Raw genomic sequence first — 14817 nt, 5'->3', positions numbered from 1 at the left:
TGCTGTGGAGGAAATTCTCTCTCTCTCCTCTGTGCCCTAGTAGTGCAATTACCTACCAGAGTTAAGGGCGTTTGGGTGGCAGGATAACCTCCTCCCTACTTCTTAAAGGGTTTGAGTGAGAAGATATTTTGCTGAGAATTATTGTGAAATTATCAATATCATGTAATTTGTCAAACTTTTAGAAGGAATTGCGACTTTAAAAGAACACCATTCGACGGAAGGAGCTGATGGGAGCCTTTGGATTTAAGTTATGTAAATGGGAGTGAAGTGTAATAATCAATAGTTGAGGGGGGGGGGGGGGGGGGGGGGGGGGGTTTTATAGAAGGGGGCGAACGATAACGTTTTGAATAGATTAGGGTATGAAATAATAATTAGTGATTTGGAGGAAGACGACTGTGACGCCCCAAATATTATAATATCTAATTGGGGGATTAATTGATAATTTTTATAAAATTTAATTAATTAGTAAATAAATTATGTTCCTTAATTGGAATATAATAAAACTTGAACGGGTTAAATTGGAGCTCGTTAAAATATTTTAGAACAACTTATATTAACTAAGGAAAGTTATATAATCATATTATTTAATTAGTTCTTTTATTAAATATAATTTATATTGAGCGGTGAACTATTTAATCGGAGTATTTTATAATTTTGGCTATTTAAATTAATGTCGAGTTAAATATCACAATTGCTATAAAAATGATATAATTGGGTAATTAAAATATTAGATTTATTAGATTTAATTATTACTATAGGTAATTTACACAACTTCATCGGAATGATTAACGAAATATGTAATTCTATGTATTGTTGCTTAATTAAATTATATAGCAACGATAAATGTAATTCTATGTATTGTTGCTTAATTAAATTATATAGCAACGATAAATTGGTAGAAAATTCATAGAAATGACTTGAAAATTATATTTAAGAAATATTATGTTAATAAAGAGGAAAAACGAAGATTTGTATTTCGATAGAAATGAAATATTAAAGAATTATTAGAAATTGTACAAATGATAGTCAATATTATATTTAAAAGAAATTACGATATTCTCGATATATTAATTGTGTGTGGTATAACTCATTATAGGATACGAGGTACAGTGAAAAGATCGAACCACTATCTATTGGATAGATAAAAGCGTTGTAAGGTCGAGGTAAGTAAATAATTAGTATTGTCTATATATGTATCTTTAATTGTGATTTTACTATTATCTGAATTTGGGGTTGAATTCATTTTGGCCCCCTGTGTTATGCCAAAAGATCAAAAAACCCCCTATGAAAAAATAAATATCAATTTCACCCCCTTTGTTATAAAAAAAAAATCACACTGCCCCCCGGTCAAAGATAGTCTAATTTTTCAGGGGTAAAGACTAAAATACCCCTTCATATATATGAAAAGGCTGTTGACCAATTTAGACCACAGAACCCGACTTCTTCGACTTTGAGAGAAAACCCTAATCCTTCCCTTTGTTAAAACTTATTCGATTTCTTTGCAAAAAATCGAAAAAACTGACCGTTAAATTCGAAGAAAACTCTATATAATTAACAAAAAGAGGTTAAAGAAGGTGAGTTGTCTACTTTTCGCTTTTTTTTTTTTCATTTTTTGTGGTGTTTATGTTGCATTAGGGTTTTATAGTTTATAATTTTTATAGTTATGTTATAATTTAGGTTATGATTTAGGGTTTTTATAGTTTTTTATTAAGTTTCTAAGCATAAAAGTTTGAATTTTTCTATTTAGGTGTTCTTTTTTTTGTTGCGGCTGAAGAGAAATCGACGATATTTCAACAATACATCAGGTTAGTTTTCAGATCTACTACTTTAAGGTACTTTTTCTGATTTTTAAAAATAAATTCTCTCTACAAGAACTGATCTAGCGTTTTTCGCTATATAGGATTTTTTCTTTTGTGGTTTCTGGTGGAGAGAAATAAAAGAGGCTCAACCAGTATATGAGGTTAGTTTTCCATATTACTTTAATGTATTTTTTATTTTTTTAAAAAATTTCGATTAAAGAATTGATTCTTAGTTATGTTATTTTATTGTAGATTTATATAAAGACAAAAGAAAAAGGAGATATGTTATTTTATTGTAGATTTATATAAAGACAAAAGAAAAAGGAGATTAGGACTTGGTGAACTCTGCAAGGTAATGACGGTATGTTTGTTTTATGTGCATTATTATATATCTGTGGTCCCTCATTGAACATGTCCATGGTTAAAGCATATAGAGGAGTTAGGAAAGTGAAAATGCTGAATTGACAATACTCAATTGACAATTCTTTGGAAATCAGTGATAAAAGATATACAATAAAATTATCATTGAATTATGGACTTCATGGTATTCTGTGAATGGATTGGTCTTTCCAGTTTCACATCTTCTGTTTACGTTGATGGGTCTTAGGAAAGGAATGCATACCCACATTCAGAAATTAGATAAAGGAAATGATGATACAAGTTTCTTTTCTTTCATTCTGGATGGAATTGCAGTGTGGAATATCTACATTGGCACCTTCACCTTGTAGTTTGGGTACAAACTTCTTTATATAATTCTGGAATGGAAGGAAAACTTTTTAGGCAAACGAGTGTCTTCATTAGTGCTAATCTCTTTTGCATTGTGTTGGGAAAGTGAAAATGCTGAAAATAAGATCTTAAATAGTAGGATATTAATCTATTATGTCATCATGAATAACTTTTCGTTTATTTAATAAATGAAACTAGGAAAGATACAATAGATATTGTGTGATAAATTTCTGGAGTCACCGAATTTTCTGTTTGTTGAGTTCTTTTTGTCAGTTAATTTATTAATTGTATGTGGTCCCTATTTGAGAGTTATTATATTGCAGTTATTACCATGTTCATGATCTATTTTAAATTTTTTTATAATAGTATGTGGTCCCTATTTGAGAGTTATTATATTGCTGTTATTACCATGTTCATGATCTATTTTTAGACTTTTTATGATAGTATGTGGTCCCCATTTGAGAATTATTATATTGCAGCATTACCATGTTCATGATATTTTTTAGACTTTTTATGATAATATGTGGTCCATGTTTGAGAATTATTATATTGTATTATTATATTCTGTTATATTTTAAAAAATATGGGCCTGTTTGAAAATTGATAGTTATTTATTGACCCCCCAGTGATAATATAAATATTCATAAAACTCCCTATGATAAACTTGTGTATCTACTTTTATAATGCGCTCCTTTTAAAAAGTTGTATTTATTTTTTTTTTTCCCTCCATGTGCAGAGTAATGACTTGCATGATGTTCACTTCTGGTATGGTGGTAGATTTGTGGATGGTAATAGATCTAAATATGTAGGGGTACAAAAAAGATTTTTGAAGGGATAGATATTGATTTTCTAGGAATGTTTGAATTAGGAGAAATGTATGATAGATGTGGTGGGAAGAAAGGCACAATGACCTTTTATTATAAAGTTCCAGGGTTACCACTAGAACTTGGTTTAAGACGTATTAGCAATGAATGCCCTGACATTTGCATATGTGATTTGGAGAATCAATATAGAGGGATAGACTTGCCTATAGAAATATATGTAGAAGACAGTGATTGTGAGCCCATTCAGGCACTAGATAAAGATGGTAATGTTGTTTCCAATGAACATGAGGAAGAAATTAGGTACTTGCTAGATGGGATTGATTTTGAAGATGCTTTAGATGATAGTTTTCCTGGGGGGGATGATCAAGGGCCGGGTTCTGTGTGTGAGGGTGTTGGGGAAAGGCTGAATCGTGAGGGGCAGGGACTGGGTAGGGATGGGATAGGATCTGTGTGTGAGGGTGTTGAGGAAAGGCTGAATAGTGAGGGGCAGGGGGAACAAGGGCTTGGTGGTAATGGTGAGGGTGGTGAAGAAGAGTTTGAGACTGATAATTTGAGAGATAAAAAAGGCAAAAGAAAAATAAACTATGCTGAAAACCAGTCCTCATCAGAATTTGATGATTCTTCTGATGAGGACTATAATCAGCCTGAGATATACTCAAGCGATGCAAGTCATTACATATTCTTGTTTTAGTGATTTAGCGATGCAAGTCACCGAATTAGTGAAACCCCAAGTCTTGTTTTAGAAGACCTTGAAGTGTCAAGTGATGATAACATATTCTTGAATAAGAACCCAACTAAAAATGATTTAATGCACAAATTGAGAAAGGTTATGAAGAAGAAAATGAAAAAACCAGAATTTCAGACTGAAAATGCTGAAGAAAATGAAAACTGGTTTAGTGATAATGCTGAAAGTGATGGACTTGAAAGCTTGCCTAATTCTGATAACGAAGATTCACAACCAAAACATGATTTTTTTAAAGAATCCACAAATGTAAAGACATGTGAATTGGTTGTTGGGATGAAATTTCATAATGCAAAGCATTTTAGGGAGGTTTTGAGAGACTGGTGCGTCAGAAAAGGCTTTGATGTTGAATACATAAAAAATGAAAAATCAAGGGTGACTGCAAAATGCAAATTTGAGGGTTGTAATTGGAGAATTCATGCCTCCCCTGTAATTTTAACCCTGCAAAAACTGTGGGATTATTGTGAGACAGTGAGGCATTTTAACCCTGGTAGCAAGATGATTATTAAAAAAGTTGAGGGCTCAAAGCCACCAGTCTTTGATAAAATGTATGTGAGCTTTGCAGCACTTAAAAATGGTTTTTTAAATGGTTGCAGACCGATCATTGGTCTAGATGGTTGTTTTTTGAAAACCTGTTATGGTGGACAGTTGCTTGTGGCTGTAGGGAGGGATGGGAATGACAACATGTTTCCTATTGCCATGGCTGTAGTTCAGATAGAAAACAGGGAAAATTGGACTTGGTTTTTGGGGGAATTGCTAGATGATATAGGTGGGATGGGGACTTCGATGTGGTCTTTCATTAGTGATAGGCAAAAAGGACTTATTGAGGCCTTAAAAGATCTTGTGCCCGATTCTGAACATAGATTTTGCATTAGGCACATGTATGAAAACTTCAAAATGAAGTTTAAATCCCAAGAACTGAAACAATTCTTTTGGAAAGCTGCATCAACAACAAACAAAAGGGATTTTGAAAGGTTCATGAAAAAAATTGAAGAAATTGACCCCAAAAAGAAACATGAAGTTGAGACAGCCTTTGAATGGCTGAAAAAAATCAATTCAGAACATTGGAGTCGGGCTTTTTTTCCTTTGCATAGTAAATGTGATATATTGGTGAACAATCTTTGTGAAAGCTTTAATAATTACATACTTGATGGTAGAGATAAGCCGATAATCACGATGTTTGAATGGATTAGATGCAAATTGATGTCAAGATTGCAGCAAAAAAGGGAAGGGATGGATAAGTTTGAGGGAGACATTTGCCCAAATATTCTTAAAAAAATCAAGAAGCAACAGTTAATGGCTAGGAATTGTTTTACATTGTGGTGTGGGATGGATGAGTATGAAGTAGATCATTTCCTAGATAAGTATGTGGTGAATCTTGCAAAAAGAACATGCACTTGTGGCATGTTTCAGTTGAATGCCTACCCCTGCTGCCATGCATGTGCAGCAATATCTACCAAACGGGTTCCAATTGATGAGTATGTTGATATTTGTTACAAAAAATCAACATACTTAAAGGTTTATGGGGAGATGATCCATGCTGTTCCTGGGGCAAAAGACTACATTCAAACTACTTATGAACCCCTAAAACCACCAAAAGTTAAAACGAAAAGGGGTAGACCAAAAAGACTTAGGAGGAGGGGTCCAGATGAGGTGCAATCCACTTCTACAAGAAAAGGTCTAACACATACGTGCAGCAACTGCTTGGAGAGAGGGCACAACAAGGAAACTTGCAAGAATCCAACACACCAAAAGTCAAAGTTTTACAAGGTTTGTTAAATGAAATTGTTCACTTAATATTCTGTCTCTCTTTTTTCTTTTTTGACAATTATGTTGAGTAAAAACATTTATTTGCAGGGCATAAGTCATGAGGAAATACCTGTCGAAGGCTCTCAAATTCCCCCAACAAGCCAAGAGAATGAGTTGCAGTCTGAGGCTACAAGAGCAACCAAGGTAAGTTAATATATTTTTTCCAATGTAAATATTAGCTACTACTCAAATATGAATAAATTATTTTGAATTTCAGAAGCAAAAAACAAGAACAAGTGCAAAGACACTACAAACAAGCATTCCTCCATGTACTGTAAGCACTGTAAGTTCTGATAGTAATTAAAATATAGTTCTTTTTGCTACAATTGTTTACTACAATATTGTTGACATATTACATGTTCTTTTTTCAAATGCAGGTTGAACAAACAATTGATGGAGCATCTGCAGCCACACACTCGACAAACACTCCTCCATCTATTGTAAGCACCGTAAGTTTCTTTTGTTTTGTTTTTTTTTTTTTATAATAACAAGAAATTGGCTGTCAATGCTTGTGACTATGTACAAGTGAGCAATTAAAATATAATCCTCTTGAAATGTAGAATGAACAAACAATTGTTGGGTCATCTGCGACAACACCCCCCACAAGCACTCATCCATCTACTATAAGTTTTGTTATTATATATTTCCTGATTTTTATATTTTTATGCAATTGTTTTTAAACTCTTTTTATATTATCAGCAACAAATTGGTTATCAAGGACGTAGAAATGCCGTTTTGATGGGAGACACTATTGGAACAAGCTCAAGAGGACCTATAAATACAAATAGAAACAAAAAGCCATCAATTTCCGAAGTTCTGGAAAGAATCAAGGAGAGGTCCAAGAAAAGGCCATGGAGGCCATGAAAATAGAGTTGTAATTTTGTTTTAACCATTTTATGGTGTTGGATGTACTTTTTGGCTACTCTAAATGGTGCTACCTGTTTGATTTATTTGGTATTTTTTGGAGAGAAATTACTGGCAGCACCTTTGGAGGTAGTAATGTCTTTGAATGAGGTTGGATATACTTTTGGCTTAGGCTTAATCTTGAGAAATTTGGCAGTGTAGTTGAAAGTTGTAAATTGTTTAATTGGCAGATACAATATGAATGCTTACATTGTGCTTAATGAAATCAAGCATTTTATTGTTTTGCACTTTTAGATGTCTTATGTAGTATTTTTTAAAGCATTGGACAATATTCTAATATGATCTTGCAATCTGGAAACAAAAATAAATTGTGCATTTTTTGAATTACAATGCAATTAGAAACAAAAATCAACTGCATATTTCAGGAATTAGAATACAATTACAACAACCCTTGATTTCTACTTGATTAACAGAATGAAAACCATCAAACATAAAACTGCACTAACTCCAATCCAAAAATTAACATTGCTAACCACTTTTTCATTGTGTTCGACATTTATATTTGATTTTTTGGAATTCGACGCTTTCGATATCACATCATCTATATCACAACCATCTGGTTCATCTTCATCTGTTGCAAATGCACTGTCCCTCAACCCGGTGTATGCTCCACAATCAAAACTTACCGGAAACCCGCTTGGTGCCCATGTAGCTCTTTCGGGTTGTACCCAACGAAAAAAATTACAAATTTGAAATCTACAACAATAATATAACTTACCTCTAGAAGGTTTTTTTAAAGATTCCACTACTCTAATTTCTGCCTTTGAATTGCATCCACATAATGGTGAAGCTGAAAACCTCAAATCGAGCACTTCCTTGCATCCTCGATTTTTTTTTAGTCGACGTGATTGTGTGGACATGGCATCAAAATTTGCAAAAAAGCAAAAAAAAAAAAAGAGAAAGATGCGTTAAATTGGGGGATAGAAGGGTTAGAAAGGTGCAAGAAAGGGTTAGAAAGTGTGATAGAAAGAAGGGATGAAGCAGCCTTTAAATTGGGGGAGAGAAGGGCAAAAATGTCCAAAAAATGTAATTTTCATACCCAGCTTCGCAGTCAACGCGCGTGAGCCGCAAATTCTGCACGGAGGGGGTTTTTTAAACTTTATTTTATATCACAAGGGGGTAATTGATACTTTAATTTTCATAGGGGGGTTTTTGATCATTCCTATTATCACAGGGGGAGTCACTGGATTTTTCCCTCTGAATTTGTGGTTCGTGCTGATATGAATTTATTTGAAAGTATATGAGTGATGGATGATTTGATTTGATTGATGGTATTGTGTACGTGGAATGAGAAAATACGTTGAAATATTATGTTTGTTGTTTGATATGTTGTGGATGTCTGAAAATGAGAATATATGGATATACTGTTTTACGTTACTAGTTGCTTACAGGAATGGTGATATGTGAAAATGAGGGAGTGGTGGAAATTGAATATAATTGTGGTGTGAATACCCCTTGATGTGTTGAAAAGCCTATAAGGCGATATGAAAAGTGCTATGTGCGAAATGAAAGTGCTATGTGCGAAAAGAAAGTGCTATGTACGAAATGAAACTGCTATGTGCGAAATGAAAGCGCTATGTGTGAGATGAGATTGAGAATGAGAATGTATTGATATATGGTTTTACGTTACTAGTTGCTTATAAGAATGGTGATATGTGGAAATGAGGGAGTGGTGGAAATTGAATATAATTATGGTGTGAATACCCCTTGATGTGTTGAAAAGCCTATAAGGCGATATGAAAAGTGCTATGTGCGAAATGAAAGTGCTATGTGCGAAAAGAAAGTGCTATGTACGAAATGAAACTGCTATGTGCGAAATGAAAGCGCTATGTGTGAGATGAGATTGATGAGCCGGCTGTCAAGGGGATTCACTTAAATTTAATAATGGTGAGATTGAGTTGGCGGGAGCTGTCAAGGGGATTCACTTAAATTTAATAATGGTGAGATTGAGTTGGCGGGAAAAACACAATATCACCTTTTGGTAAGCAAACTAGGGAAAAAGAGGAAGTTTAATTGATTATCATATTGCGTGATAACTATGTGGTGTAATAAAGATGGTTATGTGGAAGCAAATTGACTATACATTCTATGCATATTGCCTATGTATCTTGTTTGAGGTTATATTTGGTATACATATATAGATAGGACTGGTTATTTGCTTACTGAGTGGCATGCTTATTACCCTGCTGACATTTTCTTTCAGGAGTAAACTTTGAGGTATCTGACTGTTGAGAATAGGTCTACACGTGGTTTTCTCCTCTTCTCAGTTAGAGTACAAAATACATTTTGTTTTACTGAGTGGCAGGCTCATTCCCCTGCTGACATTTTCTTTCAGGAGTAGACTTTGAGGTATCTGACTGTTGAAGAATAGGTCTACACGTGGTTTTCTCCTCTTTGTCAGTTAGAGTACAAAATACATTTTGTTTTATAGAGAGAACGTAAGTGTGGAGATTACTTATGATGGACTACTTGTGGTGTTTGATGTGCATATATGATATTGTAGGTTGATTACGCTTGCTATGACGTCGGGGTTACGTAACATATGGATTAAATTATATTGTGCATTTATATTTGTAAACACAGGGATTACTATAAATATGACGTTTAGGGTAGATATAGCCCTTGTAGCAAAGGGGGTGGTACAACGACTGTATTTCGGGAACAACTATTGAGCTGACAATGAGACACGCGACAATTGCTAAAGAAAGCGTATGTGGGCACAGCCCTATCAAATTGAACCTGGAGCCACCTCTTGCATGAATGAGCCAATGAAGAGCATGGAGAAATTTGTTGTTACTTTCAATTAATTAGGAAATTGTAATTTCCTTTGTTTTACCAGAATGTTGTTTTAAAGTAGGATAGATTGTTCAATTGAGGCTTCTTAATGAAAAAGTCTATTAAACTTTTCTAGAATTCTCCCATCTCAACTCTTCTTTCTCCTCTCCTCTTTTGTTTCCGCATTAAACTTGTTATATTTGGCATTAGAGCCAGAAAATCCTCAAACCTTAAAACATAACAATGGCAGATGTCACTAAATTGAAAGAGCTTCAGAAAGCTTAAAAAAAGAAATACATCTTGTTGATTAAAAAAAGAGCAAGAAGACAGGCTGGAGAAGAGCAGACACATGCTCTTTTGGATCAGATATCAGAGGCACAAGATGGGCGGCAAGCTGCAATCATGAATCTGGAGCATACTCTTGTTACAATTCAGCAATAACTTTAGAGTGTGGTGGAACAACTACAACAATACAAGAAAAGTAAATCAATTTTGGGAGAATGACTCACTGCATTTATGGAGAGAGGGTTTTCTTCTCGTGTGACTGCACATCATCTATCCGGAAATGAGCATACAAATTTGTCTAAATCTGGAAGTTATAATGCTCTGAATAGGATGGAGTTTCCCCTCTTTAATGGAGAGGATGCAAGAGTTTGGATTAGAAGATATACAAGGTATTTCCAAATGATCCCTATCTAAGGATCAAACAATTCCCTTAGCCTCGATCCACATGGAAGGGAGGGCGGGACTCTAGTACTAAGGGCCTGTTGAGAATAGAGGAGTACCCTCATGGACAGAGTTGATTGTGGTTGTGCTATAAAGATTTAAAGATCTTGACTATGAAAGAGTGGTATCTAAGTTTAACAAACTTCATCCGAAAACCACTGTCAATGCTTATTTGGAGAATTTGAAGAGTTAGAGGCACAAATGCTTATATTCAGCAAAAACTTGGGTGAAGTTCTTCATGATGAAATTTATCAGTTATCTAAAAGAGGAGATAAGTGAGTATGTTGCCACAATGAGACCTACCACCTTAAACCAAGCTATTGTGTTGCTAGGAAACAAGAAACCACGTCAGTGAATGTCATCCTCAAGAAAACCCAACATCCCCAGAAAAACAACCAGATAAAACCCCTATACAGACCACAAAATCCCTCTTTTAAAGCTAAAAATGAAAACAACCAACCTAGGAAGCTTCTCACCGATGCAAAAATGAGAGCTATGAAGGAGAAAAATCTGTTTTATAACTATTAAGGTATGAGATACTCTTACATGTTAATGAATGAAAAAGAAGTCAAGGCATATGAAAAGGATACTGAGCAAATGGAAGAACAGATGGAAGAAGCCGAAGAAGAGGACATCATTGTCCCTTAAATGCAATGTGCGGGAGTATGAGTAGTGGTACATTAAGGGTCAAATGCTCAGTGAATGGTAAGGAAATTCACATCCTTATTGATAGTGGCAACACCTATACTTTTGTTGATGAGAATGTGATAAGAGCGCTAGGGATCAAAACTGAATGCACTACCTCAATGATGATGAGTATAGCAGATGGATACAAATTACTGAGTAGGATCATCTATCCAGAACTCAGTTGGGAGATACAGAGCCACCAATTTTCCTATCCAGTGAGGGCATTAAAACTTGGAGGCTGTGATTTTGTATTGAGTTGTGACTGGTTGGGAGCTCACAATCTAGTTGAGTTGGATTTTCATCAATTAATAGTCACTATAAGCCAAAAGGGAAAGAAGGTAATATTGAAAACTATTATCACAAAAAACTGATTTCAAATCGATCACTACAGATTCCTTGAGTGAGTTCTTGGGAAGATGAGCTTATAGCATGTTTATTCAGTTATTCTCAGCTAATACAATGAAAGGAAAAGGGTTACAGAACCCAACAATCTTTGGATTACTCCAACAGTTTGAGAATGTGTCTCAGGAACCACATTCTCTCCCTCCTATAAGGTCTATAGAGCACAAGATTGAGCTTATACCTAATGCTATTCCAAGAAAACAACACCTTTACAGGTATGCTTATGGGCACAAAACTGAGATTAAAAATATTATGAGAGAAATGCTGAATAATGGAATTATTAGAACAATCAAAACTCTTTTGCTTCACTAGTATTGCTGGTCAAGAAAAAGGATGGAGAGTGGATGTTATGTATGGATTACAGACACCTTAACAAACTCACCATCAAGCATAATTTCCTTATTCCTGTGCTAGATGAGTTGTTGGATGAATTGCATGGGGCTAGATACTTCTCAAAAATAGATTTGAGATCAGGATACTTCCAGATAAAAATGAGGGAGGAAGATGTATCTAAAACCAGCTTCATTACACATAGTGGTTACTATGAGTTCTTGGTTATGCATTTTGGATTGTGCAATGCATCATCAATATGCCAAGCCTTGATGAATTAAGTTTTTGAGCCATTTATTAAAAAATTTGTACTGGTCTTCTTTAATGACATCTTGGTTATAGCAAGGGATGGGATACTTATCTGCAGCATTTGAGGACTGTGTTGGAATTGTTGAGAACGCATAAACTAATATGCTAAGAGAAGCAAATGCTCTTTTGCACAGACACATGTAGAGTATTTAGGACATATTATCTCAATTGAAGGGGTGTCTACTAACCTTCAAAAGGTGAAATGTATGAGAAAATGACCTATCTCTACCATAGTCAAGACATTGAGGGGGTTCCTGAGATTAATAGGGTATTACAGGAAATTTATCAAGGGGACTCATCATTAAACCCCTAATATCCTTACTAAAAAATGAAAGATTTCTATGGAATGATGACACTGAGATTGCATTTAAGCAACTTAAAGAGGTAATGTCTACTGTACTGTGCCAGCACTACCTGACTTCACTAAATCATTTGTGGTTGAGACAAATGCTTGTGGAAGAGGCGTTGGGGCTGTATTAATGTAGGGGGCAGACTCATTGCATACTTGAGCAATGTTCTAGCAGTAAAGAATTTGGGATTATCCACCTATGAGAAAGAATTCCTGGCCCTGCTGCTTGCTGTTACTTAGTGGAAACACTACATACAAGGTAATCACTTTATCATCACCACTGATCATAAAAGTCTCAAACATTCCTAGATCAAAGAGTGGATTTTATCCTACAACAAAATTGGATAACTAAGTTACTGGGACTTAGTCATGAAGTTCACTATAAGAAGGGAAATGACAATAGAGCAACTGATGCTTTGTCAAGAGTGGAACATGACCTAGTAGAGGCTCAATCCTATTTTATCTCAACACAATTACCCTTTGGGTGCAAGAATTACAAGCTAGTTATAATAGAGATACACTGCTTCAAGCCATTATATAAGCTAAGGTTTTGGATGCTTAGTCTCATCTTGAATATAAATATGAACCAAGGATACTGAGAAGAAACAACAAAATTTGTGTTAGCAGTCATGGGGAAATAAGAGAGAAGATCATTAAGACAATGCATGATTAAGCATTGGGAGGTCATTCTGGAATCAATGGTACTTATTAGAGGTTGAAGCTATTATTTTACCGACCTACTCTTAAGGAATATGTCCATATTTGGGTAAGGGAATGTGAAGTTTGCCAAAGGTCCAAATATGATAACAGTGCCTACCTAGGACTACTTCGACCACTATCCATTCCTGAATAGGCAGGTCTTGCATCTCTATGGACTTTATTGAAGGATTACCAAAACCTGAAGTGAAAGATTCTATATTAGTAATTGTTGACAGATTAATCAAGTATTCACATTTCTTGCCTCTCAAACATCTTTATATTGCAATCAGTATTGCAAAGATTTTTTTTTTTGACAACATTTATAAGTTGTATGGACTTCCAATTAACATTGTAATTGGCAAAGACAAAGTGTTCACAAATAAATTCTGGAGAGAGTTGTTCAGTTTAACTGGGGTATCTCTACATATCATCCTGATAACTCTGTAATTGTCATGATTTTATAGCGATTTAATCTTTCTTTTTAAGCCAAAACATCCATAATCATGTGATTTTATTGCATATTCAGCAAAAAAGGAAGATATGAGGCAAAGATGGCAAAAATCAAGCTAAAATCGAAATTAAAGGCATCAAAAAGGAAAAAAATGAGATTATAAGGAAATTTCTACAGAATTGACTAAGCGTGCCCACGCTTAGTGGAGTGGTCAACTCGGGATAAGGAGGAATACGAGTAATTTCCACAATAGATAAAGGAATGAAGTGTTTAGATTTAGAAAGGATTCTTTAAGACTTATCTCTTGTGATTTATTTACCTTTTTAGAGTTAATCACGTATTTATCTCCCCCCTACGTCTAGATTCGTAGGAGACTTTTATTATAAATAGGGGGGTCTCTTCATTTGAAGGGAGTCAGTTATTGATTAGAACTCTATAGAATTCTTTGTTCATCCTTTCTCTTTTATTTTTATTTTACAACCGGAATTAATGGAATTTCACTTTCTAGTGTGTTCTTTCATTAACATGTCCGGCTAAATTCCTTATTTTCTGATTAAGGTATAGTGATTGCTTGATTCCCATTATGTTGTGAGATCTAATCTGCGTTCTACACTTGTCAAACGAATATTCATGCTATTCTCTGTGCTTTAATTACAAACGTGATTTATAAATGATTCGGCCGGTTGTTCATTATCAAGAAGGTTTGCTTAGCTAATTGGACTTTATAAATCCGTGTAATTGTTTATTTAGTTCAATGCTTAGTAGCAACGTAGCATGATTAATTATGTCATAGTAATTAGTTATGTTATGGAAAATGCATGATCTAGTTTAAACGAATTATCCTCGTAGGAGTTTGTTAATTAGAATCAGGCCTTTCTAATTCTTAATGTTGTTAATAGATTAAATCTTGTGGATGTTCCCAGGGTTGTCTGTTAATTAGGAATCTAGCCAACGGTCGTACCTTGGCTGACGCAAAGGTAAGAAAATGTGAGGTTGTTAGGTAGTACCAACAACCATAACTGGTTTATTTGTCTATACATGTGTTATTCTTGCATCAATGATCAACCCATAAGAATCAAGCATGATCCTAGCCTTAACCGGAAAATCTCTCTCTTGTATCTTCGTCAGGTAATTTTAATTATTTTCTAGCTTATTTAGTTTTTAATTATTTCTTTTTATCATCAAATCTCCCCCATTATTTTCTATTTCTCTTAAAGAAATCAACTTAAAGCCAGTCTCTGTGGATTCGACCCTACTCCCACTTT

The 14817-nt window shown here is 34.6% G+C and overlaps 1 protein-coding gene across 1 annotated transcript in view; it reads right to left on the bottom strand.

The window, feature by feature from the left end:
- The window catches only part of LOC105173002 (mitochondrial import inner membrane translocase subunit TIM44-2-like), a gene marked incomplete in the record, with an annotated part of 6740 nt that extends 6538 nt beyond the window's left edge, over window positions 1–202 (bottom strand). Inside the window, 1 exon segment of the mRNA XM_011094638.2 lies at window positions 1–202.

Source organism: Sesamum indicum, linkage group LG10 (genome assembly GCF_000512975.1).
Source record: "Sesamum indicum cultivar Zhongzhi No. 13 linkage group LG10, S_indicum_v1.0, whole genome shotgun sequence".
In the NCBI taxonomy this organism is placed as follows: Eukaryota; Viridiplantae; Streptophyta; class Magnoliopsida; order Lamiales; family Pedaliaceae; genus Sesamum; species Sesamum indicum.
This window is presented reverse-complemented; position numbering and strand designations above follow the sequence as displayed.